Source organism: Crinia signifera, chromosome 5 (genome assembly GCF_055691185.1).
Source record: "Crinia signifera chromosome 5, ASM5569118v1, whole genome shotgun sequence".
NCBI classification, from domain to species: Eukaryota; Metazoa; Chordata; class Amphibia; order Anura; family Myobatrachidae; genus Crinia; species Crinia signifera.
Window position 1 is genome coordinate 251,194,419 of NC_139221.1, and position 27,992 is coordinate 251,222,410.

The window sequence follows — 27,992 nt, forward strand, 5'->3', positions numbered from 1 at the left end:
AAATTACAGCAATCTCCCTCTCTCCCTCATTAGTCCAGCAATCTCCCTCATTTCACCTAGCCCACATTACACGGTTACATTTTTAGGGGAAAAAGGAAGGAGAGATAGATACATTTACATTGAATCATCAGCACCATTTCCCAGCACTTTAGCAAGTATAGTAGCTCTTACTAACTGCTTTGGGGCTCATCTACATTTGGATATGTCATTTTAAAAGGTTCCTCTCAGAAGTAGCCATACACACCCACGCTTCTAGGTGCCACGTTCACAATCTCTTTTCACAATCTCTCCATATATGGAACTAGACACGCCCTTTGGGAGGAGCATAACACCCCCCCCCTCAATGGGGCGCTGTGGAAAATACTACCAACCAACTATCATCTCCCTGAAACTAGTTTTCAAAAGTAGGCAAGTTGATCAACTATCTGATGTTCCTGAAGTTGATCCATTGCTGCGTCTTCAGTTGCATACAGGGGATGTGAAAAGCTGGGGTTGGATGTGCACCTACAGTATTTGCCTTCTCAGAACACAGAATACGCAGCACCAATCACATCTTGTGCCTGCCTCTGAAAGAGGCAATATGTCACTCTGCATCCAAATTTAGATACATTACAATATTTAAAGCCATTACAAGTTTTTGGAGAATGTCTTCATCTCTGACAAATCAGTTAACACCCCTAACAACTATTCCTGGCAGAAGATGTTTTGCTTATGTGAGAGGCAAAACATTACAGTAATAAAGTACAAATGTGTTACAGGAAGTAAAAGAAGTTATTTAAGGATATACAGTCTAATGATCTAATGTTAGCAACGTCACAGTATAAGATAACTGGGGAAAAGATTGCACAGCTAACATAATCTGTACCGCAAATAAATGTAAACCCTACCAGCATCCAACATTTATACAGTTTGAATTTACTGTATACCACAAAATGAGATGTAGCCAAAAGGTCGATAATAACAATGTGGCAATGCATACCTCCCAACACTCACGATTTAAGCGGGACAGTCCCGATTACCGGGTCCTGTCCCGCTGTCCCACCCGCGGCCGGAGGTGTCCCGCTGCGGGGGCAGTCGGGAGCCCCCCAATTTAACAGAATAGACGCTGTGCACATGCGCACAGCGTCTATTCCCGGCCGAAAACGGGGACGAGGCTCATTCGCATAAGCCGCGCCCCTCATTTACATAAGCTGCGCCCCCTTTTTGGACGCTCGTGTGGCGTCCCTATTTCTGCAGCTACAAAGTTGGGAGGTATGCAATGTATTAACATTTCCAGAATGTCAGCAGGTAAATGTCGTCATTAGGGTAATGCTGTAGGGGGTGGGGGGCTGGGGGTGGGGGTGGGGGGGGGGGGGGCTAGAGCTAGGCACTAGATGTAGGGTTAGGATTATGGTTAGGGATAGCAGAAAAATGCTTACCATAATGCTGGAGCATCAGAATTCCGGAACAATAGAACATATCTGTTATGATTGTTGTGGGCAAGAGAACCAGCAGCCTTTTGGGGGTTTATTCTAGTTCATTCTTTCTGACAAAATCCTTCTTAGATGGACAAAACCATGTGCACTGCAGGGGGGGCAGATGTAACATGTGCAGATAGAATTAGATTTGGGTGAGTTATTTTGTTTCTGTGCAGGGAAAATACTGACTGCTTTATTTTACACTGCAATATAGATCTCACTTTGAAGAAAAACCCCACCCAAATCTAATTCTCTCTGCACAAGTTACATCTGCCCCACCCGCAGTGGACATGGTTTTGTCCATCTAAGAAGGATTTTGTCAGAAAGAATGAACTAGAATAACCCCCAAGGTTAGCAACCTTACCCCTCCAAATAGCTGCAGACCACAGGGGGCCTTATTTTGGTTTATTCTTTCTGACAAAATCCTTCTTAGATGGGCAAAACCATGTGCACTGCAGGTGGGGCAGGTGTTACTTGTGCAGAGAGAATTAGATTTGGGTGGGGTTTTACTTCAAAGTGAGATCTATATTGCAGTGTAAAAATAAAGCAGTCAGTATTTTCCCTGCACAGAAACAAAATAACTCACCCAAATCTAATTCTCTCTGCACATGTTACATCTGCCCCCCCTGCAGTGCACATGGTTTTGTCCATCTAAGAAGGATTTTATCAGAAAGAATGAACCAAAATAAGGCCCAGGGTTCCATGGAAGGTAGTTGTCTAATGCAATGACAACTAAAGCCCCATACACACGGTGAGATATTGCATACCCTCCAACTTGGCCCATTCCATTAGGTACAAAATGCTCTGTTTCTGTACTTCCTTACCAGTGGCAGTTGCAGAGGTGGGGCTGCAGCACAGTCCAATTTTCAAAAAGGGGAGCCACACCTAATGCCACTCCACACATCACTGTCCTGGACTCACTGGCAGTTAATGTGACCCCCCCCCCCTTTGAATTTTGGTCTTTGCTGGAGTCCTACCTCTTTAACTGCCACTGGCAGGGAAGTCCAGGAACAGAGCATTTTGTACCTAATGGAATGGGTCATATTGGAGGGTATGATATTGGCTAATGGCCAATTTTGACTAAGCAATTTTAACTAGATGCACGATAGATTTTGGCTAGATGCACTGGAGATTTTGACTTAAGCTGTGTACACACGGTGCAATATCGCTGTCAATATGGTCACTGAGCGACCATGTTACCAGTGATTTGTCTGAGCTGCAGCAATAAATCACTGGGTGCACGCTCCCAAGTTCAGCCTCCTAATGGTCGTTGGTCCTGCGATCAGCTGTTTCCCTCTACGGCTTCCCCGGCAGAGTCTCCTGTTCATCAGCGACCATCTCTGTTCACTGATGAACAGGAGACACTGACCAATATATTGCAGTGTGTGTACACAGCTTAAGCGATTTTGTCTAACTATTGATAGTCTATGAATTTGTCAAAATTTCCTTGCCGGCACAGTCTATTGGGGCCTACACACGTAGCGATTTTGTGTAATTTTCTAAGCATTCTGACTTAATTTGACTAGATTTCTTAGAAAAGGACTCTATATCGCTCCGTGTTTAGTGACCATAGGGAAATAGATCATGCATTCATGATAAATCTAGTCAGATCACCAGTGTTCTCACCGAAGAACACTGGCCCTGACAGCTTGTGTGGCACACATCGCTGAGACATTGCTGTACAGTGCTGTGTGCTGAGCGATCTTTCTGAGTGATCTGAGCAATCTAGCTCAGATCGCTCTGCAACATCGCCATGTTTGTAGGCCCCTTATCTATGCAAGGAGATACTGGGCCAGTAATTATATGTAGCATAATTATTTATATAGCCACGGAATCCCTTGGTGTTCATAAATTATTCATATAAATAACAGTATGGCATAGATTTGATTCTATATTGATAATAAGTGTTTGCGACAGGAGGATCTAGGGGGGACAACTGTGACAGGCCTGGATGATTCTGAGGGGCCCCAGAGGCAGAGCATGGATTTGGCAGCAGTGATGTATGCTATCTATGCCCAACCTCAGCCGTCTGTAGGCCCTCTACTATCTGTGTGGTCTATAGGCAGCGCAGTGCTGCTGACTGGCCACCGCATGTACTGGGTATGCACCCTGGGTGCTGCCAGGGCCATCTGTACTGCAGCCCAGTGACAGAGTACAGCCTGAAGAGCAGACAGCCACGGTGGCAGGACCACACATATAGTAGAGGAGGACGCTGCAGAGGAGCACAGATGGCGGCCCAGGGGCACTTAACCCCAGGTAAGCAGCATGTAAACTTCCCCTGGCAATGAGCATGTAATCCCCCATGGCAACAAGTATCTAATCCCAAATGAGCATTTACCCCCCCCCCCCCTGGACAACGAGCATGTAATGCATTGCATTGAGCAAGAAACCTCTGGCAATGAGTATATAACCCCTGGCAATGAGCATTCCAATCCGAGCATGTAGGTAAGCGGCACTTATATGGAATAAAATGTAATAGACATTACGGTTTGTGGTATAATATAATGACTATTATGGTGTGTGGTATAATATATAATAGGCATTAAGGTGTGTAGTATAATATGTAATGGGTATTATGGTATGTGTTATAATATGTAATGGGCATTATGGTGTGTGGTATAATATGTCATGGGCATTACAGCGTGTGGTATAATGTGTAGTATGCATTATGGTGTGTGGCATAATGTGTGGTAGGCATTACAGTGTAAATTTTGAGGCATACCTGTGGCGCACACTGTTTTTAAAGTGAGGGAGGTGGTACTAAAATTCTATGTAATAGACTTGGTTTGAAGGGGTTTTTTTCATTCGATAGGAAGGGTGTAATGATGAAAGGGGTAGATGCTCTCATTTGCCGAGGTAGGGGGACTTTTAATAAAGGGGTACTTTAACTTAAAATAATAATTGGCTGCAGCTGTCAGTTCAGAGGTGAGGATGTCTGCACTGAGGGCAGCTATTATATGCGGGTTCTGTATATAAAACATATAACCTGGCAGTGGAGGCTCTTACCTCTGTGGAGGAGGGGGGCTGCCACAATGCTGTCCCCACCCCTGCTGCCACCACTAGTCTGGTCTCTGCTGCATGCTGGTCCCGGCGCAGCTGGTCCCGACCCCTGACGCGGGACCAGCACATGCGCAGTAGCTTCTTCTGTACTGCACCTGCACTGGCCCCCAGCGTCTACAGACGCATATTTAGGGTAATGGGTCCGGCGCATGCACAGTATCCAGAACCCATTTTTATGGGCTGCCACACAGCAGCCCATAGAGGCATCCCGGAGGGAGGGAATACATCCCAATGGGACTGCCTTGGGTGACTGGCAGGTCAGACTTCCAATAGGAAATCTCTGGCAGTCACAGGGAAGTCATGACTTCACATAGTGGCGGATTTTAACTGGAAAGTATATATATAGCAAAAATTCCCATAAAAAACTAAACAGTCTTTAGATTATTATTAATTTATCTGTAAGGCATCACAAGTGATTTGCAGCGCCGTACAAAGGAACAGTACAGGGAGACAAAACTTAAAATTACAGTAAATAAATAACAAAAATAGATTACAGGTAAAATGAATGCCCCAGTTCAATACACATTACAGCTTAAGTAATTAATGTAAGTACTTAAGGACTTGATCAACGTGCTTCTAGGGGATGGTGGTCAAAGATGGATGCTGGGTGTTTGAGTATGGGAGAGCTGTGAGTGAAATGTGAATAGAAAAGGGCTTTGACGACAGGAGGGATGAGGGCCCTGCTCTTGAGAGCTTACAATCTAGTAGATACAAAATAATAATGAAAGAACATTAAAAAGATATCTGATTCTTACAGGGATATCATTTGAATGGCTCACCAGACCTTTGGAGATACTTTCTCTACCCGGCTTGCAAAAATCTTGATTTTACAGGTCTGCTGCCGCTATAACAGGTACTTTTGGGCGGAGAGCCGCTCTGCCACTGTGGGTATTCCTCCCACAGTTTTTGAGCGTGACAACAATAAAATTATATAGAAATGGTTTATTGGATAAAAACAAATCAATTCCTATTTAGACAGTAACATACTGCCGGGAGTATTAGCACAAAATTAAATAATTAATATTATTACTCATTAATAGTAATAGTTGTGAGGGATAGAAGGAGGCAGGGTGCATACTTTAATTGACACCATTACCAAGGTTTGTTTAGCCAGAGGCAAGAATTACACTTGCTTGTTGTGCATTTGTCCATAAGAGAGATCTTTGCCCATGTGTGCCACAGGATTTTTGTGTTCCAGAAAGGAATGACATAAGTGCTTCCATGTGTGCTTGTTTGCTCAAAGTAGTACATGTTTTTGGCATTACAAATTTGTCATGTTTATTTTCTTTGAGTTAAGGCTTCTCGTGTCCTTGTAAGTGTAGGTAAAACATCTAGTTAAGAAAATGTTTTCAGCATCTGTGTAGTGAAGTTGTTGACATAACAATATCATTTATATAAGTAATGTTTGGTCATGGGTGGCAGTGGAAGGCTAGGAGGGACTGGGGACTCTGTAATTTCTATAGTGCACATGCACTCATCTTTTGGAAGTATAGTGCCAGCTTCAAATTCCCAGTGATCCTGCAGAGGTGGTGGAACTCATTTTCCTCAACAACCTAATTCCTCCCCTTACCCTCCCCCTATTTGGCAGATGCAGGGACAGTGGTAGGGCGTTTGACAGCCACCTGCAAACTATAATGCTTTTCTGTTACAATGACTGTGCGGGGCCAAGGTGAAGGTTGAACTAGTACCACTTCACCATTAGAGGTGGGGGAACTCCACCCCGTCCCCCTCCCCCACTTTAACCCCTGATGCCACCATTATATTGGAGCAGGGGTGTAGGCAGCTCACCAGCCCGTGGTTGTCCTCTATGGTAGTGGTAGGTCTCAGGAGCTAGGAGGATAGACATCCTGTGCAGATATGGTACAATATTGGTGGCCACCCTGGTTAGGGAATGAAGCTTCCCCAGAAGTGCTATTTGATTGGAGACTGCTCAGTAGCTCACTCCACTTCTAACACCAACACCGCGTTCTCCTTCCCACCATGAAGAGCATTTGCGGTAGGGCCACCCTTTGTTCTTATCCTGCCTCTGTATAGAAGAGGCCCTATTTTGTAAGTTTATATGATGTGGAGAAAATAAAATAATAATGAAAACAATAAAACACATGTAGATAGGGTAGATACATATAAGATTTTAATGCATGTTTAAACAAGGATAGTAAAATGAAGTGATAGCATTACAGTACTATATTATAAATATCTGAAATGGTATGAAAGATATTTCCATTGCAGCAGAACAGCCATTTAGCTTTTATAGCATGATCTATGCAGCGTATTATCATCCAAACAAAATATTTCAGCTAATGATTCACATTGTATAAATCATGCTATGAAGGCTAAATTACAGTTCTTTTCTGCTGCAGGAAAATTATATCTTTTTCAGATATTTACAATGCAATTTATATATTTATTCAATCCTATGATGAGGCAAAATGATATTACTGCCAATAGAACCACTATCAGTCTTCATTTGGGCATCACAGATGGTGTAATGGTTAGCATTACTACATCATAGCACTGAGGTCATGGGTTTAATTCCCACCATGACCCTGACTAAGCAGAGTTGTATATTCTCCCCGTGCTTGCGTGAGTTTCCTCCGGGTACTCCGGTTTATTCCAAATATCCAAAAATATACTGGTAGGTTAATTGGCTCCCAAGAAAATTAACCCTAGAATGAATGTGTGTGCGTGTACATCACAGCAATGTATGTTGTATGTATTGGAATAAGGATTGATTGGCTCATGCATGAGAACTAAAAATTGCGATTGTGGCCCACACATGCCCACACGTGAATTTGTTTGCCTGGTTTAAGGTGCACATACATCTGTGGGCACAATCTCCCGATTCACAGACCTGCGAGCACCGCTGTACCACCGACCAGATGCCGCTCAATGGCAAAGATTGATGATGAATCGGGGTATCATGGAAATTAAACATGTAAAACCCAATTCCCTGACTCCTGCTTGGATTGTAGAATCAATATTTTTTAACATTTTTAATATTCCTGATTGCCGGAGCCACCTGCCCTAATACTTTGTAGATGTATGGGCACTATCACCTTTAGAATAGTCAGATATTCATTTTTGGTTAGTATAGCATCATTTTGAAAAACAGGCAATAATGATTATTCCCCTAACTACCACATTGTTTCCATATAACCACATTCCTCTACTCCTTCATCTTAACATCCACTCCTATCCAGAGAAACTGCTGGTACTTATATGTTAGTTGGGCGCCCACTAAGCTATTTGGTTTAGTTTTACGCGTTCCCTCGCGGGATGCGCTACGCTCGCCACGCTTCAGGCTCGGCAGCTCGTTGCGCTCGCCACACTATATAAATTCAACTCCATTCCGACATGGATAGTGGGGCATGAGTGTACTAACTATAGTGGGTGCCCAACTAACATATAAGTACCAAACTGCTCTCACTAAGGCCACCAATATCCTTCGCACCACAAAACCCAATGGTTAGTTTTAACTTTCTTAGCTCTGTGTGCTGCATTTGACATTGTTGAACATTCGCATCTCCATCACGATTAAGGATGCATTTGTAAATCTCGTAATATGACCGATTTCCTCACATATAAGACTAGCTACCACTCCTACTGCAATGCTTTGGTCACTGCAAAACAAACATACTTCCAATCTATCATCTCTTTTTTAACATATTTATGTCTCTTCTGTACCCTCCCCCTCCTCCCCCACCAGCTACCATCAGTGCACAAGAACTTGCCTCCTACTTTAAAGACAAGATTGATAACATCCAAGATTAAATGGTATGCTCTTCCACAAACTCTAACCCACTTTCTTCCCCACCTGAACCCTCTGGTACTTTCTCTTCATTTGAGCCCACAGATGAAAAGGAAGTATTCACAATATTATATTCCTCCTACTTCACTACCTCTCCTCTTGATCCTATACCTGCACAAGTCATTAAACCTCTATCTCCTGTGCTTAACCCAACCTTAACTAAAATCTGCAATCTCTCTCTTACTACTGGTACTTTTCCTTCTCTGTTCAAACATGCAGTGACTACTCCCATTCTGAAAAATACTATTCTGACCCTAACTCTCTCTCTAACGACTGTCCTATCTCTCAGCTCCCTTGCCTCTCCAAGCTACTCAAGAGACTTGTCTACTCTCGCCTCACATCCTTTCTTAACTCTCACACCCTATTAGACCCACTTCAGTCAGGCTTTCATTCCCAACACTCCACTGAGACAGCACTGACTAAAGAGGTGAATGATCTGGTAACTGCTAAGTCTAAACCATTACACACTACTTATTCTTCTAGATGTTTCTGCTGCGTTTGACACTGTTGATCACACTCTTCTCATACACTGCACTTCTTAGGTCTTAATTATACAGCCCTTTCCTGGTTCTCATCTTACCTATCTGATCGCTCTTTCAGTGTTCGCTTGTCTGACTCTACCTCCTCCTCACTACCTCTGTCAGTCGGAGATCTGCAAGGCTCAGTCTTAGGTCCTTTGCTTTTCTCAATCTGTACCTCTTTCTTTGCAAACTAATCAGCTCTTTCGGATTTCAGTATCGCTTATATGCGGATGATAGTGAAATCTATCTATCAACCCCAGAGTTGTCACCAGTGGTTTTGAGCCGAGTCTCTGAATGTAACTCTGCCATTTCATCTTGAATGTCTTCTTGCCACCTCAAACTCAATATTTCCAAAACGTAATTACTTATATTCCCACCAGCCAAGAACAGTTACCATCCTGATATCTCCATAACCTGTTGATAACTCGACAATCTACCCTACCCCACAAGCTTGTTATCTAGGGGTCATCTTCGACCCTGAACTGTCCTTTGTTCTCCACATTTAATCTGCCTCCAAATCATGTTACATGCATCTAAAAAACATATCCAAAATACGACCGTATCTCACACAAGACACTACTAAATCTCTTATCCATGCACTCACTATATCCCGCATTGATTATTGCAATAGTCTCCTAACTGGTCTTCCCAAGAACAGACTCTCATCACTGCAATCCATTTTAAATGCTGCTGCTAGGCTGATCTGCCTAGCAAGACGCTCATCGTCTGCTGCTCTGCTTTGCCAGTTCATCCATGGTTGCCTGTATTTTACCGTGTTCAATATAAAACACTTCTACTCATATATAAAGCTATTAACCATACCTCACCAGCATATATCTCTTTACTTATCACAAAACATCTCCCATCTCGACCACTCTGCTCTGCACAAGATCTGCGTCTCTTTTCTGCATGGCTCACTAGCTCCCATTCACTATTACAGGACTTTCATCAGGCTGCTCCCATCCTATGGAATGCCATTCCATGCACAATAAGACTCTCCACTAGCCTCCAAACTTTCAAGTGTTCCCTGAAAACTCACCTCTTCAGGCAAGCCTATCATATTTAAGTACCACACACATAACCCTCTGAGGCACTTATGCATTATATAGCTTTTCTTCTGAACTTGCAACTTGGTGGGATTGCTATGCTATTACTGGTGCCTGTCCTTGTGTTTCCCTCCTATATCCCTATAGAATTGTAAGCTTGCAGCAGGGCCCTCCTACTCCAAGTCTGTCTGTTGTTACCCAGTTTGTTTTATCTCTGTTTACAATTGTAAAGCGCAATGGAATCTGCTGCGCTATATAAGAAACTGCAAATAATAATAATAATAATAAAAATAATAATAATAATAATAAATTCGTACATATGATCCAATAAAATAATATATTTTTGCTCAGCCAATGTGGCCACACCCCCTTAGGTGATGTCATGCCTCAGCATGCTATAACCACGGCTTTATCTCAATTCCAGATCTGCAATTATTGGTCAAATTGTGCTAACAAGGAATATACCTCAGGTGGATTTTCCACATTCACACTGGTTAAATTCATAACGTTACCTATTATTAATTATTAAGGCTATATTTGCAGAGTTGCCACTTTATCAGGTCATAATTAACACTCCCTAAAAACCCACAAAAAAACTAAATCATCACAGATAGTGATCAAAATAAATAGCAACTCCCAGTGTTTGTATTAATGTGCTGATTGGAAATTTGCTGACTGGCAGAAAAAGAAATACCTCATACAACCACAATGGAATGAAACTCTTTTCACTCGCTGCTACATATTTTTCCCACATGCTAAACTTGACAGTGGCTGCAAAAGTTGAAAACAGTTCTGAATAAAGGGATAACAAAGAGTTCCCTTCGTTCCCGTCACCATTTTGTAAACAAAAGGAGGAAAGACCAGCCCCTGGAAGGGTTAAGATGTGTGACAGCAGCCCAGGCTCATTATTCAAGAGAGATGACCTCATCTGGGAAATATGTCTGTGTTGCAAACAGCTAGGATGTTTCCTGATACCACCATTCACAATTGTGTCTGTGTTCACGTGACCCCTTCTGAGCACTTTGCAATACCATATAAGGCCATAGCGAGCTATATATGCCTGTTTACAACTGCAGGAAAGGGGATTGCCAGGAAAAGTGTCCCTATGGGTCTCTAAAAGCAATTGCACCTTTTATACATTTTCAGCTAAAGCAATGTTCCTTTTATGAGCAAATAGTGACTCATTATTGCATGCTGTTTACCATTCTCTGCAAACATTCATGTTAAGGATTAGCCAGCTAACTGAGAGCTTGTTTGTTTATGCTATTGATCTTTGATAAGATCTGTTTCTTTTGTGAGGTAGTTTTGTGTACAAAACATTGTATTCGTACCTAAATAGCCGATTCAGCCTTATCTCTTCGGAAAATGTGAGGGGCAAAAGTTTTGTAGAATCGTATACAGGGTTTGCTTTAGTCACTGCATTCTTTTAGAACACGTCGGCTCGGTCCATGTTTAGCAGTTTATTCCAAATGTAAAAATATAAAGATGTGGAGAAAAGTATTTTTATAGCATTGTAGGAAAATACTGGCAACAGGAACTGGTGGCTATTAGAAATGAATCACCCCGGGATAAGGATGACATAATAATTAACTGTGATAAAAATTCAGGAACATTATTCATTCAAAGACTAATGCTAGTACTGTATGTAAGTACTCACATGCATGCTATAAGTCTATAGCTGGGTACACACTAATAGATATATCTGCAGATCAACTGATGTGCAGATATATCTACAGAAGGAATAGGCACTGTGTTCTCCATTCATACTGTCCGAACGGTCAGAAGTGACATCACAAGTGGGTGGGAGCATTTGCACTGTGCTGTCAATCACCAGCGGCTCCCTGTGCGGGTGTACGCGTGTTTGGGGAATTGCCTGTAAACACAGCATGATGCACTGATATAATTCAAGATATATCGGGCATCCTTTGTGTTTTATCAGGGAGGCCAATGCCGGGATTAAGCTTTTCTTAACCTTGAATCACAGGCTAGGAAAAATTATCTGGGATTGGCATCCCTATCCAGAAGATTCTTTACAAGATTTGCAATAATAACTGTGATTTGCAGTAGCTGCATATTACCCCCCCCCCCCCCCCCCTCGTGTGGGAACCCCTGACAGGAGAGAAGAGACAGCAGAACATGATCACACCATGTCTTCCATGCTGGTGTGCACACATCCATAGCATGCTGCTACTGTTAGCTGCAAGGGTAAACATTTTAGTTATTAATCTTTCTTTAGTTATTTGGTGTCCATACTAATTTGGCTAATGGTATAGTGGTTTAGAAAACAGCCCATCCAATAAATCGAAGTAGTGCCTACAAGCTGGAGTGTTCAAAATAAAATAATATTTAATACAACAAAAACATACTTATATGCTTAAGGATGAATTCACACACATTAATCATGTATATAATGCTAGGTGAGAAGAAGATAAATATAACAGTGAATATAGAGTTGCAAACAAGCATTGAAGGAAGCAATGTTAGTATCAATACTTTCAAAACTTCCCAAAAAATATTGTGACTAATGTTATATAGAAATATATTGCAATAACAAGCATTAACACATAGACACACCTATATGTGGAGATAGACATGCCCTTGTAGCAGAGTGTGACACATCCCCTTTTCAGTGAGAAGCATGGCAGTTCCGGTTGCAATCTCCTTGAATCTAAATTTCAAAAAGTAGGCAAGTACTGTATTCAGCTATGTCCTGATGCAGTATAACTAGACTTGTGGAAATGTAATGTACACCCATTTGTACTTTTGGCTCCACAATGACACATTTAAGAATATTTCATTGGTTTATTGCTTAATATAGGCACCAATGTGGATAGCTCTACCAGGTGCGGATTGTTTTGTAGGATTTTGGGAAATTCTTCAAGCAGGTTCTGATCTTCTCCAGAAAGCACTAGTGATCCTCTTGTCAATAGAAATCTAATCAAAAGTACTGTATTAGGCATTCATGGTTGTATGTCAAAGTATATGTAAATGATTAGTACAGAATTCCTACAAACACTTGCAGTGAGAGGTTGCGAACATGAGAAGGGTCATTGTACCTGGGCCGAGCTGTCCTCTATAGAAATGAATTTTATGTTAATCATAACAAAATTTTACAGTACATGCAACTATTTATGATGCAATATAAACCATGGAGGTATGTTTTACAGCGGGGCTTCAATCACATTGTGCGTGGGTGTTGTCACATAGCAGGACAGATTGCACAGTTTATCAGTGTGTATATGGAGGCTTCTCCCCCACACAAAGTGAATGGCTTACTTATTAATAACTTGTGACTACAGTATATAGTCTGTGATTTCAAGTCTGGTTTCATTGTTGATATTCACCGCTGTAATGTTTTTGGATAAAGTGATGGTATATTTAAGTTATACATTAATGAAAATTCTGCAGTGAGCAAAGCTTAGTTAACCCTTACTCTGCCTGATAACTTTGTCAGTTTTGTATTTTTCATACATACAGTATGATACTTACAACATGTTTCTGGGTAAATAATCCTATCATTTATTTGACAGATGGCAAACAGAGTTAAAACATTCATAAAAAGTACAATTACAATTGACAATCCCTAGTCTAACAGAGTTCATGTCTATAGTAGATCAGCCAGCATTTATGGCCCAATAAAAAGAAGCAACTTTATAAAGCCTTTACTCCTCTTAACTGTACCCTTATTGGATGTCATTAAGCGCGTCTTTTTCATGATTGGTCTGTTTAAATTAAACCCCGCCGCGATGTCTGCCAGCAGGAGTGGAGGTAGGATTTCTCCAAGATGCCTGTTGGTTTAAACATCATTTCAAAGTAGATATCCTTCAATAGAAATATAGTAATGTTCCCTTTCTTCTGTAAAATGTTCAGTTTTGATCTTGTATGTAAATGTCTTCAAAAGAGCATGCTAAAAATAATATTGGAGGCCATTGTACATTTGTATGGTAGTTAAGAAGGCCATTGTACATTTGCATGGTGGCTTATGTGCAACAGCTGGGGGTATACTACTGCAGATACTCATACTCACACTTATGGGTTGCACACAGGGCATTCCACCATTACACTAATAAACTATAGCAAGATACAATATCTTCCTATATAGAATGCCTCTTTCCTCATGATCAGACTGGTCCACATGAGTAAAGGGGAACCCCTGGTGGGCCTCACATGTACAGGACTATGGTGTGTTTTCTACAGTGCATTGTTGTTATTAAACTGCTACATTATGGAATTTGCATGGAATAGCAATATTTTACTTTATACATTGTGGCATGAAATAATGTGGAGGATCCAGACCAGGTTTTGTAAGCAGTAGCAGAATCCGAGATGTGTAATAAACAGTACCTGGGAATACCCAAGTAGCGTGTCGGTGGCGGGGAAGAGACCGGAGAAGGTGACGGAGGAGGCAGTGGCGAGTGGAAGGGAGGAGGCTGTATTATCGAGCGCCTAGTGTTCCAGCCGGGGCGCAGGAAGCAGAGACACCCAGCCGGAAGGTGGGCAGCGCTGCAGCTCCTGGCAGCACCATTGGCCCGGGGGACTCTGGAGTAGGAATGCACCCCTCTCTCCATGGACGGGAGCACCGCGGAGGACCCGGCACAGGATAGGACGTGGTGACCCCACCCCCCGGTGGCCCGTGCATGGGATTTCCGGCCTGCAAGCCCCCCAGCAGACTGCACCTGCTCAGGGTGGAAGCCAGTGGCATCGTTTGCCCCTCACCCCTGACCCAAAGGAGAATGTATGGCTACTCCATCACTGACTCTTCCCCGGCCTCACTGACTAACTCTTCCGCCTGCCACCACCCCACCACCACCCACGCTGACTCTCCCTCCAGGAAGATGGCCTGTTGAGCTCTTCTGCTGCTGTGAGCAGCATGATCAAGATGGCGCGGCAAAAGGCTGCCTCATGGAACTGTGCACTCAGCCATATGTAACCCCATGTCTCCCCTGTCTAGTACATTGCACAGAAATCTATATCTGAACTGTCTCTGCATATTTGTTACCTACCCGGTGCTGCAGCGACCAGTGGCGCTGCTGATGGCTGCCTAGGTGCTGTGTAGCTCGGCAAGTATGTGTTCCCTGCATGATGACTGTACTGTCTTTGCTGTATTATTGCCTACCTGGCTGCTGCAGAGACCAGTGGCACCACTGATGGCTGCCTAGGCACTGAGCAGCTCAGCAGGTAGGTGTTCCCTGTGTGATAACTATACTGTCTCTGCTTATATTGTTACCTACAGGCTGTTGCGGCGACCAGTGGCACTGCTAATGGCTGCCTAGGCGTTGTGCAGCTCAGCAATGATATGTTCCCTGAGTGATAACTGTACTGTATCTGCTTGTATTGTTGCCTGACTGGCTGTTGCGGCAACCAGTGGTGCCGCTGATGGATGCCTAGGTACTGTGCAGGTCAGCGAATATATGTTCCCTGTTTCTCCCCAGTACATGCCCATCACCCTCCCCAGGGTACATCCAGTGTATACCTGTATGTGCTATGTATAACTGTACTGCCACTGTTTAACTGTTACCTAACTGGCGGTTGCACAGCAATCCAAATCAAATTCCCAGTATACGCAAGTATACCTGGCCAATAAGGCTGATTCTGATATATATATATATATATATATATATATCTATCAAGGCTCCACCAATCTATCATGGTTAGCCAAGCTCCCCTGGAGGCTGACCACAGCCCTCAGTATGGGCATTCCGCCGTGGACCCTCCATCCTTCAGTGTGTCACTGCCTCTCTCATACATACTTACAATTGACCTGCACATTATAACAGTATACATACTGAATGATTTGTGCTATAAGTAAATATGTCACAATGTAAAACAGATCTCATAACACAAAGCATAATTTCCCAATAGTAATTTCATCATTCATGCAATAAAAGGTACAATTTCAAGCCATAAATGTTTTTCATATCTCAATAAATAATTTCTACACTTTTCGTAATCTGTAAGGCTGCACACAGAGTCCTCATTTGCTCTTTGCTGTCCAGCAGTCCCTTTAGAGTCCTTAAGAAGCCTTTATTCTTAATGCTGGATCTCCAGCTCCACATCCATTGAACAGACAGTTTTACACATATGGAATCATTTTGGTTTGCAGTTGCACATAGGTTTGTAAATTTGTGTTTACTCAAATATGCACAGATGTAGACAACATTATATACCTCCACACATATTTACAGATCTTTTATTCTGAGGCCCATCTCAACCCTATAATACTGAAAAAAAATCAGTGCTTGTATGGCAAGAATAAAACTTGCACCATTTTGTATGCATAAGCGTTTCAACCTGCATTACAGACCTAATTTAGATTTGTTTGCAAAGCACATTTTTTCTCAAAAGCAAAACCTTTCTCTAATAATGCTACAGTAAGTATGCTGCACTGCTTGTGGGGCAAATGTAACATGTGCAGAGAGAGTTAGATTTGGAGTGGTTTCCTTGACCTCGCAAGTCGAACTGCAGCAGGTAGCCTGAATAATGTTAGACTTACTCAGGCTCCAGGCGCACACCATGACGGATTGTTGCGATGTTCCTCTAAACTGCGATCACAGTTTAGATGAACATTGCGGAGTCTAGGGGTTGCCTGGCATCTCTGAGAGTGCTGGCTGGACACAACCCCAAAGTGATGTAAATGTGGGCATGACGTGAGACCACAGTTCCTTTCTATGAGGCCACACCCCCTTCCAAAATGGTTTTTGAGGAGAGCGGTGGGGGCTCTTACAAACAAATCACAGCAATAATAATGGGGGTGTGAGTATGAGCAAAGTTGCTGCCATAATGTACTGTAACATCATTAGGAACATTCTTACACCATTCCAATGGCATGCCACTCACATTGCTGATAATTGAAAAAGCCACAACAATGCAATCGGAGATGAAATCTAAATTTGGTAACAGATTCCTTTATGGAAGAGCTAACTTCTAAGTTTTAAATGTGTTTGCATTGTATTAGCTTTATCCATCAGTTTTGCAGATTTCTGATACATTTTTGTAAGTAATAATCTACATGAAATCCTGTAATACTAATCTCTGATGAAAATTACAATTTTCTACAGACTTGCAGTACCGTATCTAGTTATTTTGGTGCCCTGTGCCAGAAAGGGTGTTGGTGCCCCCTCCCACTGGAAAAAGGAACAGTATGCACTGGAGGCACATATTAAAAATTTAGGGCATGGATTCATTGGGAAGAGGTGTACCAACAACCGAATAATGCCCATTACACATTGGGCCTTATTCTAGTTCACTCTTTCTGACAAAATCCTTCTTAGATGGACAAATCCATGTGCACTGCAGGTGGGGCAGATGTTAATTGTGCAGAGAGAATTAGATTTGGGTGGGGTTTTACTTCAAAGTGAGATCTATATTGCAGTGTAAAAATAAAGCAGTTAGTATTTACCCTGCACAGAAACAAAATAACTCATCCAAATCTCATTCTCTTTGCACATTTTACATCTTCCCCCCTGCAGTGCACATGGTTTTGTCCATCTAAGAAGGATTTTGTCAGAAAGAGTAAACTAGAATATCCCCCATTGTGCTACACACTGTAATGCCCATTACACATTATGACACACAGCATAATGCCTATTACATATTATGCTACACACCGCAATTCCCATTACACATTATGCCACACACCATAGTGCCCATTAAACATTAAGCCACACACTGCAATGCCCCTTACACATTAGACCACACAGCATAATACTCATTTCATATTATGCCACACACTGTAATGTACCATACACATTATGCCACACATTACGCTACACATAATGCTTCCAGTTCTCCTATGTATACTCTTAATGCCCCCAATAGTGCCCTTTACACAATTTCCCCAGTAGTGCACTTACACTATGCCCCTAGTAATGTCCTTTACACAGTACCCCTTATACAATGCCACAGTAGTGCTCACCATGTTTTGCAGCCCGGTATCTGGCATCTGCCTCTGCCACCATTGCTGCTGCTGAAGCTGGTAAGGTAGGGGAAAGATAGCAGAGTGCTCAAGTGTCCGTACCACCCTTACATATGCGTGTAGAATTGCAGGGAATTGGGCGGCAGCTGACATCCCGTTTTGTCAGCTGTCCTCCCCCCTGAAAGTGCATCGGGGACACATTAGAATGTGTATGCCCAGCATTTTCATGGGAACGCCCATGAAGTGCTGGGTGTTCACATATGCTAATGGCCCAGGCCGGCACCCCACGCTCCTCTCCACCCCCTGCTCACAAAGCTAGGTGCGTGCACTCAGCGAACAGACTTTTCGCCGAGTTCGCACTCACCCAGCTTATACACATACGCAGAAATGCTTCCGCGAATGTGCATACGCAAAACATTGTTTACCATGCGAATTCATGACCGACCGATTCAACCAGAATAAGGGACAATGCCGTAGTCCTATGTGGTGTTCCCTTAGCTTTTATGCTGCTAAGTGGCTCATACAACACAGACGGACATTTGAAATATTGCACCGGCTCATGAGCTTTTTGAAGCTTGTGGCCCAGCAGCCAATCGCTAATTGTGTCTGTCGGTCCACAAGCTCTATTAGGGTGTTGCTATATTTCAAATGTTCATTGGTGCTGGTGTGTGCTGCTCAGCAGCATGAGCACACACCACACAAGATGGCAGGCAGAGCCGGGTGGTGGTGGGTGGCTTTGAGTAGCCTTGCATGTGGTGCTGCCAGATGGTGTGCTCACATTGCAAATGCATTGTAAACAAGGCACCACTGGCACACAGCTAGTTACAGCCCTGAAATAGAATTTGTGTCTAATTAACTAACAGTTCTAAAATGCAATGATGATTACATTTCAAATGAATCACATTTATAAATTTGTGTTTTACATGTAAATAACACATTTCCATATTTTTGCTTAAAACACGTTTGCCGCATACAATAGAAGACTATGATAGCCAGTCCAATATTACCAATTAAGGGCAAATATATTTGCTGCCTGGAAGTTCACAAAACATTTTCACCATGTATAAGCATACAGTGATAAACATATTGTTTTACATATATCTTCCACTACTGCAGTATCTCTGGCCCTGTTTTTTGTTATGAATTTAGTTATTGTCATTTAAGTTAGAATCTGGCTATATTGGCTTCTCTCTCCTTCTGCCTGTTTCCATATTTCCTACCTCTTCAATCTATCCATCTCAACTGGCACTGTCCTCTGCTTTCAATCGTGCCCTTCTCTCCCCTATTCTTAAAATATCCAACACTTGATCCTATCACTCACCAACTACTGACACATCTTTTTCCTCCTATTTGCTTCCAAACTCTTTGAGAATATTGTCTATTACAAAAATTACATTGGCTAATTGAATATCACCATAAGTGTAAAGAAAGGACCCAGCATTTTTAGTGAAAACTCTCAACTCCCACCCCTAAGATTATAGACTAGTATTAATGGAATAATAATATTTGGTTATTTTAATTGTATTTTTTTGGGAAAAATAAAAACTAAAAGAAAACAGAAATAACTAGAAAGCTAATGACTTATAATATATTAAAGAAAAGACAATAAAGTGACTGAGCTCCACTCAGGTGCAGCTGGGTGCCTCTTGTTTCACCTACAAAAACAATGGCGATACAAAAAGAATAGAAACCGCGCTCCTTATTATGTATATACAATTTCCAATTTGTGTATATTCAAAACTGTTCAGTAAGGACCCTATGTGATGTGTTTGCTGATCATCCAAGTTGTAGACCTCAAAAGCTAAAGACAAAATTGTTCATGGTGCAGATTTTAATACTCTATTGTTAAATAATATTCAAAAAAAGGGGGTGTTGTAGACCTCTGTACCCTAGCCGTACCATATCAATCACATAGAATGGGGATCACACAGCTAAAACTTGGATGACCAGCGAACATATCAAATAGGATCCTTACTGAACAGTTTTGAATTTACACAAATTGGAAATTGTATATACCATAATAAGGAGCAAGAATGATGATTTTAGAACATTGCGAAACCCGAATCTGGTTGGCTTTGTTTGATGTGTGTTGAGATCTATGGGGGAGCTCACACCATGCAAAGCATTATACATATGTGAGATTCTATGCCATGTAGGATTAGGCATGGTTTGAGACTATGGGCCTTATTCTAGTTTACTCTTTCTAACAAAATCCTTCTTAGGTGGACAAAACCATGTGCACTGCAGGTGAGGCAGATGTTACTTGTGCAGAGAGAATTAGATTTGGGTGGGGTTTTACTTCAAAGTGAGATCTATATTGCAGTGTAAAAATAAAGAAGTCAGTATTTTCCCTGCACAGAAACAAAATAACTCACCCAAATCTAATTCTCTCTGCACATTGTACATCTGCCCCCCTGCAGTGCACATGGTTTTGTCCATCTAAGAAGGATTTTGTTAGAAAGAGTGAACTAGAAAAAGGCCCTATATGACTCAAACTTTGTAAAAGTAAAAAGAGAGGATGTTGCCATTAGCGACCAGATTTTACAGTATCAGTTCTCTATTGCATCCTAGAAAATGATAGACACAACAATATAAATATCTAGTAGCAGTTGGCTTCAAATCGCATATTGACCACCTCAAGTGATTTGTAGCTGACTTCTATTAGATATTTCTATTGTTTTCATTATTTTATACTGTATATGTATATTGACGTATACGTGTATGTATTAAAAGTAAAGTTTGATGTGAATATATAAACATTTCATGATAAAAGAGTGTAAAGGGAGTTTCTGTAGTTGGAGTGATTCTCAGTCCTTCCTCTACCCTCTTCATTTTTTAGCAGTAATTAATTTTAAGAACTTTGCCTCAGATTATGTACTTTGTTTGTGTATACACATCTGTGTGTTTTACGGAATACTATTTGCACTTAAAATCCAGGTGTAGCTTAATTAATTTCATTAAGATTCACAGCTAAAAGCAGTAAGAACAAAATATTCCCTGTATCTGAGCTGATTAAATACTCTCTGTATAGTGTATGGTGAGTGCTATCGGCAAATAGATACATACAGTGAAATAGATGCTGCTCCATATGTACTATTAGCTATTAGCACATGCGAGGGGATGTGTCTTCCTAACACACCAACTCACATGGTTGCGAGGGGATATAGCAGCGGCGGGGGATGTGGGGATTCGAGGGGCGGCAGGGTGGTGTCCCAGGGACTCGGTAAGCTATGAGCTTCACAGCTTACCAAGTCAATCGGAATGATCCCCATAGTGTGCTAATTTATACAGTGCCTAACAACCACAGCCACAAGCCATGGGCATCTTATCCACTGGCTCATTTCTCCTCCCTTATCAATGCATCATACATCTACCCCATAGAAGCAATACACTGCTGAGACATTTTGCAGCAAAGGCCAACAATAACTATACACCAGCCGGGGTCTATTACCTGCTAAAACACAGAGCACCATCCCTCCTGAAAGCGGAGCCGGGAATCCACCTCAGCAGTATTCTCTGCAACCAGTCATGGACCTTTGATCACAGCCCTGGCTGCAGATAACAACGCTCAGTTAGATTCTCGGCTCAGCAATCAGGAGTGAAGGTCCTTGATCCTTGGTGTTTTAGCAGCAGAGGAGGTCCGCGGTGGCCAGCTGCTGCGGCAACTTTCAGCGCCCGGGGCAGGTAACCCCTAAACCCCACCCCCCCATAGTAGCTATGGCCCTGGTCAGTATACTGGTACCAGAACTCTATCACTACTCACAATACCGACGCTGGAATCCCAACTGTTGGAACCCTGAATATATGCTGGGTAAAGATGTCCATCAGTGTGGTCACCATAGATGGTGATAATGCATCCAGTCATTGATAGTGACATACTATGTGATGGATGACAATTGATAATTTTATCTATCGATGGTAAATCAGTTTCTTTGGCCTATAGGCCAATCAGAATGTGGGGGCGGGGTTTCAGAGATGTCAGGGGTGGAGCTATGCTTTGTGTCCCAGCACCTTGGTCTAAATAATAAAATAAAAACATTTGGCCTCCCCATCGATGGCAAAAATATTCAACATTTTTTTTAAATGTTCTTGTTTCGTTTATTTTCTGAGGTTTGAGCTTACAAGGACATGAGTAAGGTCAGTGTAAATGTAGAACAACAATGCAAATTACTGCATATCTCTATGCAGAGTATCCATATCATTCTTTATTTGCTAAGTCCTGTACACTCACCTAAATTACGTCATTTCCCGATTTATACTGCAAAAAAAACATAACGTTTTAGGTACCCGGAATATATGATAACTCATTAACGGAACTAAGAAATGATTAATATGCATAGAATTTAACAACTCTTCTGATGAGTGAGCCTTTCACAGTTTGCAACTGTCAGTAGCTTCCATTTCATCTTTTATTTTTTAATTAAAACATACATTTTAAGAGTAAGAAGTTATTTTAAAATGTAAAAAATATTTGTCGCTATCTTTTTTTACATTGCAATTCAAAATCTTATTTTAGACCGGTCACCAGTGCAATTGGTCCTAAATCGTAAACCTTCCAACCCTAATTTTGACTTGACATATACTGTATTACAAAATGAGCTACCATTCGCTTCTTGAAAGAATATGTCAACATTGCAAAGACTGGAAAGTTTGTTAGGAGATGGCAAAGCCCTTTTTCAGTGATCCTCATGCATGTATTCTGTGTGCTGATATGCTGACAATGTTTTTACTTTTCAATGAAGCATGCATGAACTGAATGAGCGAATAGCAAAGACCCAGACAAGTTACCAGTGCAGGTCCTGCTCTCTCAGCATTAAGAGGTGAGTATCACTGCCTGTACTATTCCACTCTCAAAAGGACATCCCAGAAAACACAATACAATACAGATAGCATAACAGTTACCACCATACAGTACAGACAGCATCTCAGTTAGAGCCATTCAATAAAGAACATAACATTGATTGCCAAACAATTTATACCATATTAACATGACTGCTATACAGTATGATACAGAGAACATCACAATGAATGACAAACTGTTGTTGTACTATGACATTGATTGTCTAATTATTGATAAAGCATTTACAGTATTTGATTTTCATAATTAATTAAAAATATCTAGGTATAGTAAATTAAACATTCCTATACAGCCTCACACCTTCTATGTATTCTAGGCATTCCCCCATAAGCATGTGTGGTTGATACCAGGATTATAGTGATGCCATGCTATACAGAGAGTATCAAAGTGACACCATGTAACACAAAGAACATCTCAGTGATCAACATACAATTCAGAGAGTATTTGATTGCCCCTTTATTCTTAAGCCCCGTACACACGGGGGAGATATATTGCTCAGTGTCTCCTTTTCATCAGCGACCAGAGATGGTCGCTGATGAAAGGGAACCTCTGCTGGCGGTGCCGCAGTGGTAATCCGCCGGTCGCAGGAGCAAGCGACGAGTGATTAGAATCGGGCTGAAAACGTGAGCGCGCACCTGGCGATTTATCGCCGGGGCACACTCCCATCACTGGCAATATGGTCGCCAGTGACCATATTTCCAGCTATTTCAGCACCTATCGCCCCCGTGTGTACACAGCTTTAGAATTACCTTCTCTCATCTGTACATGATTATGCCCATATATTAAATCATCACTGTTCATGTATAATCAGTAGCACCCCTTTAACAAAATTGCATGTGTTTGTGCAGAGGTGGCTGCTTGAAGTTTCTGTATTGTATTGGGAAAGGGAACAGCTTTGCATCCTGTCAGATAATGCAATTTATAAACTGATAAATCGGCGCAGCTGCATAATTTTTTCCTAAAATGGCTAAAGCCCTCTGAGAGGAAGAAGGGACTGCGCAGATAATAGCTGAAACCCAGAGCCAGTGGGAAGGTATATGATACCCCCCTCCCCCACTTGCCTGCACCCTTCTTACATGAAAAAAACATGCACCACGATAAGCACCACCCTAGCTAATGTCCTGGTTTAAAGGGGCAAAATTGGGAGTGGATAAGGGCATTCCCCCATAAGCAAGGTTCAGTAGGGGTGCGCTCATACAAATGCCAACTCATTCAGCCAAGCAATCACTGGCATATGTGCCTGTGATGAGGTGCATATTTTGCACCTGGGCAGATACATGTTGCTGATGTTGGCTTGTTATATAATTAGGCTTAGATGCTGCCAAAACAGAAACCTACACATAACAGGATGTCTGCGGCTCTGTGGCCAAATGAAAAGAATGACTTAAATCCCACATCACATGGCTATTTGTTGAGCACAATGATGCAGATAGAAGTCACATGGGGGATGGGAGCTCCCTGTGTGAAAAACATGCCAATATTAAATTGTTTAAATGACCTTGTGAGGAATGTTCAAAAGTGAGCACCAGTATTTTTAAATTATTTTTAATCTAATGTCCTTTAACGACTGAGAATTCTGTGTTTTTCCCCTTTTATCTAATTTACTAGATTATATGTAATTCTTAATACCAGATGTGAGTTTTGCTTGGAATGAGTTCTTGGCTTTTCTCCACCAAATAAATTTACACACACGTCAAACACTGGATTCATCAAGTGTGTGAACTCTTGAGAATGGGATTTCATATTCTAGAGCCTCTCCTATTCTTCCGACTCTCCATGGATGACTATGTTTCCTTTCTTTCTATTAGCCTTGACACTCTTCCCATGCTGTGACCCTTTGTGTCCTTCAAATTACCTCTCATTGCCTTTTCCAATTTCCTCATTTTAGCCTTCACCACCCCCCCCCCCCCCCATTTATTCTTTATAGGAATGTAAATGTGAAAATCTCTTTTGTACTTGCTTGCCATGTATGTATTATTATTACTGTTTTCTCCCTGTCTTCTATTTATTGAATGAAATACTTATAAATTATGTTCATTTTTATAATCAACTGCTGCCAGGTTTTCATGTAAGCTTTAATAACTTGCAGAGAAAAGAGTCATTTTCTGATATATTTTCATAGAAAGGTAATTTAGATAGCACGTACAATATTTATTTCAGGTCATATCTTTTTTTCAGAAACCCTAGTTAAATTATTCTGCTTACTCCAATATTATACACATCAGTACTTTGTTACGACAGTTTTCTGCTTGTGTTTTATGTATGTTATGTTGTAATTCACTGCATGGTTTCACCTCTGAGGCTTGCTGATTAGGCATTGTGATATGGTGGCTGTTACCATCCCTTATACCATTTCCATATACCTTTATACCAGTGGTTCTCAAACTCGGTCCTCAGTTCACGTTTTCCCAGTCACCAGCAGGTGCACTCATTACTCACTGACACATTTATTAAATTAATTAAATTAATTAATTTGTGATTCTGTGAGGAGACCTGCAAAACAGGCACTGTGTGGGGTCCTGAGGACCGAGTTTGAGAGCATGTGCTTTGTACCACAACAGAATCCCTGGCAGGTGTGGTTTGGGCCAGATGCCCCATGCACCCTTCAGTGGCTTATACAGCCAACCCTCCCTGGATGGACTCTTTCATAAGTGGCGCAATCAAAATGGCCTAACAAACCAGTCAAGAAGCACCGCAAGGCTCCACAAGTCTCTCCTCATTCCTCTACTGATGCACCCTATACGAGGGAACCCATATGTATACCAACAGAATCCAGCAAAAATTGCCAGTTCCAATGTTAAAAAACTCTTGCTTTTGAAAAGAGAGTATCCTGACTCTCCACAGACCCCAACTGCCCAATAGACGCTGCGCCAATCAGAGCTGCATCCCGAAAACTCCCAGGCTGGTTTTCTATCCCAACCTTTCCCTGATACCTGCTATGCTGCTTCATATATTTTTGATAAAGTAATACCCTTAATGTAAACTTCGAGAATATTTCTGTGGTAGTATATATATATATTTATATATATATATATATATATATATATATATATATATATTTGTGTTCACTTGTAGTTATGTTCATTCATAGAGCTAGGCTTACTTTTAAACTGGGACACATAAATTTCACAGGTTCTGTGGCTGGCTAAATTCAAGCCTGCATTTCATGTGTGTTCAATCAGCCACAGAACCTGTGCAACTCATGAGTGTCCCGGTTTGAAAGGATAGTAGGGTAAGCCTATATATGGCACTACCATATTGTACAGTGATATACAGAGAATACATAATCATTCAACTGGCCCATGGGAGCTTAAATACTTTACCACACAGTCAGCACCGGAGAGGGGCTCTGCTCTGTACTGTGCTGGTTGTCAATAGCAGGAAGTAGAGCATGGTCTGATTGCCAGTAGGACAGTCCGTGGAGTTCTACAGCAGTGCTACTTGCTGCAGGATTCTGTACTAGGTACTGAAGCCAAATGCAGATGCTTAGGGCAATGATGGTTCTGCTTCCAGGGCTCGACATCCTGGGTGATCGAACCACAATTTACCTATCATGTTTTATAACTATGGCAGGAGCACTTAGTGGAAACTCTTCCAAAAAATAGGGAGAACATACAAATGTTACACAGAAAGAGCCCTAGTCATTGGAATAAAGCTCATAACAACAGTGATCTACAGGTGTAACTTCATCCCAGTAGTCCAGAGGCAAGTTCCAATTTGGTGCCCCCTCCCCTTAAAAAAAGTATGACAACGGTACTTGTTTCCTAGCACGGCGCCCGTGATTTTGATTGTATTGATCGGGTTGGAAAAATCGCGTTGATCGCATCGCATGCCAACCAAATTGCATGCGATGCGACCGACGCGATCGACCCGATTTTTACATTGGAATCAATGTAAAATGGTCCCTGAGACCCGATTTTACATTGATTTCAATTTAAAAAGCCCCAAAACCCCCCATTTTAATAGCAAACCCCCCCCCCCCCCTGATGGTTGAAATGGCCCCCCATTGTTAACGCCACCCCACTATTGACGCCAACCCGAAGCGTGGCGAGCACAGCGAGCCCACGAGGTGCGGTGGTACGCGTCCTCCGACCTTTTCATACCCCCACTATCCACGTCGGCGTGGAGTTGATTTTATATAGTGTGGCGAGCGCAGCGAGCCACCGAGCCCGAAGCGTGGCACTCGCCACACTATATAAATTCAACTCCACGCCGACATGGATAGTGGGGGTATGAAAAGGTCGGAGGACGCGTACCGCCGCCCCTCGCGGGCTCGCTGCGCACGCCACGCTTCGGGTTGGCGTCAATAGTGGGGTGGCGTTAACAATGGGGGGACATTAACCATACTTTCTAACCCTATACAATGAGAAATTGTTCCCTATGTAAAATCCGGTTGATCAACCCGATTTTAACTTTAAAAAGTAATTTAACATTATTCTCTATGGCAAAATCGCGTTGATCGGGTCCATCGCGGCCCATTATAATGGGCCGCGACGGACCCGATCAACGCGATTTTCTAATTTAACATTATTCTCTATGGGAAAATCGCGTTGATCACGTCGGTCACGTCGTGGCCCATTATAATGGCCCGCGATGGACCCGATCAACGTGATTTTGTCTTTCACCGGCAAATTCACTGGTGATTGACATAAAATTGGGTCCATCGGGTTGATCGCTTGCCTTAAGTACCTTAAACTTAAGGCATGCAATCAACCCAACGGGCGCCGTGCTAGGAAACAAGTACCGTGACAACTTATTAATAAGAAAAAGCGTGTGTTAGGGCATAATGAACTGCGTTGTAAGTCTGCATTACTGTAATTTTGGAAATAACCGTTGTAAGTCCTATGGTAATTGTTCAAATTTTTTTGCAGGAACGAGCACATGTTTTAATGGCTGATTTATATTGTATTGCAGTTATTGCGTAATGTAAAATGTTGCTAATTTTAGTTCTTGTATAGTATTTTTACATTATTTATAGCCTTATACCACATGGGTATATATGTTGAAGTCATTCCAAATTAATAACTGCTGAGAAATTAGGAAACTCTTTGCAGTGGGTTCCAGCACGGTATTTTAATAAGTAAGCCACAACTATAAAGTGCTGATTTCTGGGTCAGTTTTTTTATTAATACTTCCTGCTACAACGTGTTGCTCAGATTGTGTGTAAGGACTTTGGTAACCGCACATACTGTGGGCTTGTAAAACCTAAGAATAAATACTTCCTTTCAGTTTCTGGCTGTAATGCTAGTTCTCTATTATCCCTCTGCCAATTTTAATTACATCTAATCTATTGTGTTTGACAATATGAAATATTTGGCTCTTCTGTG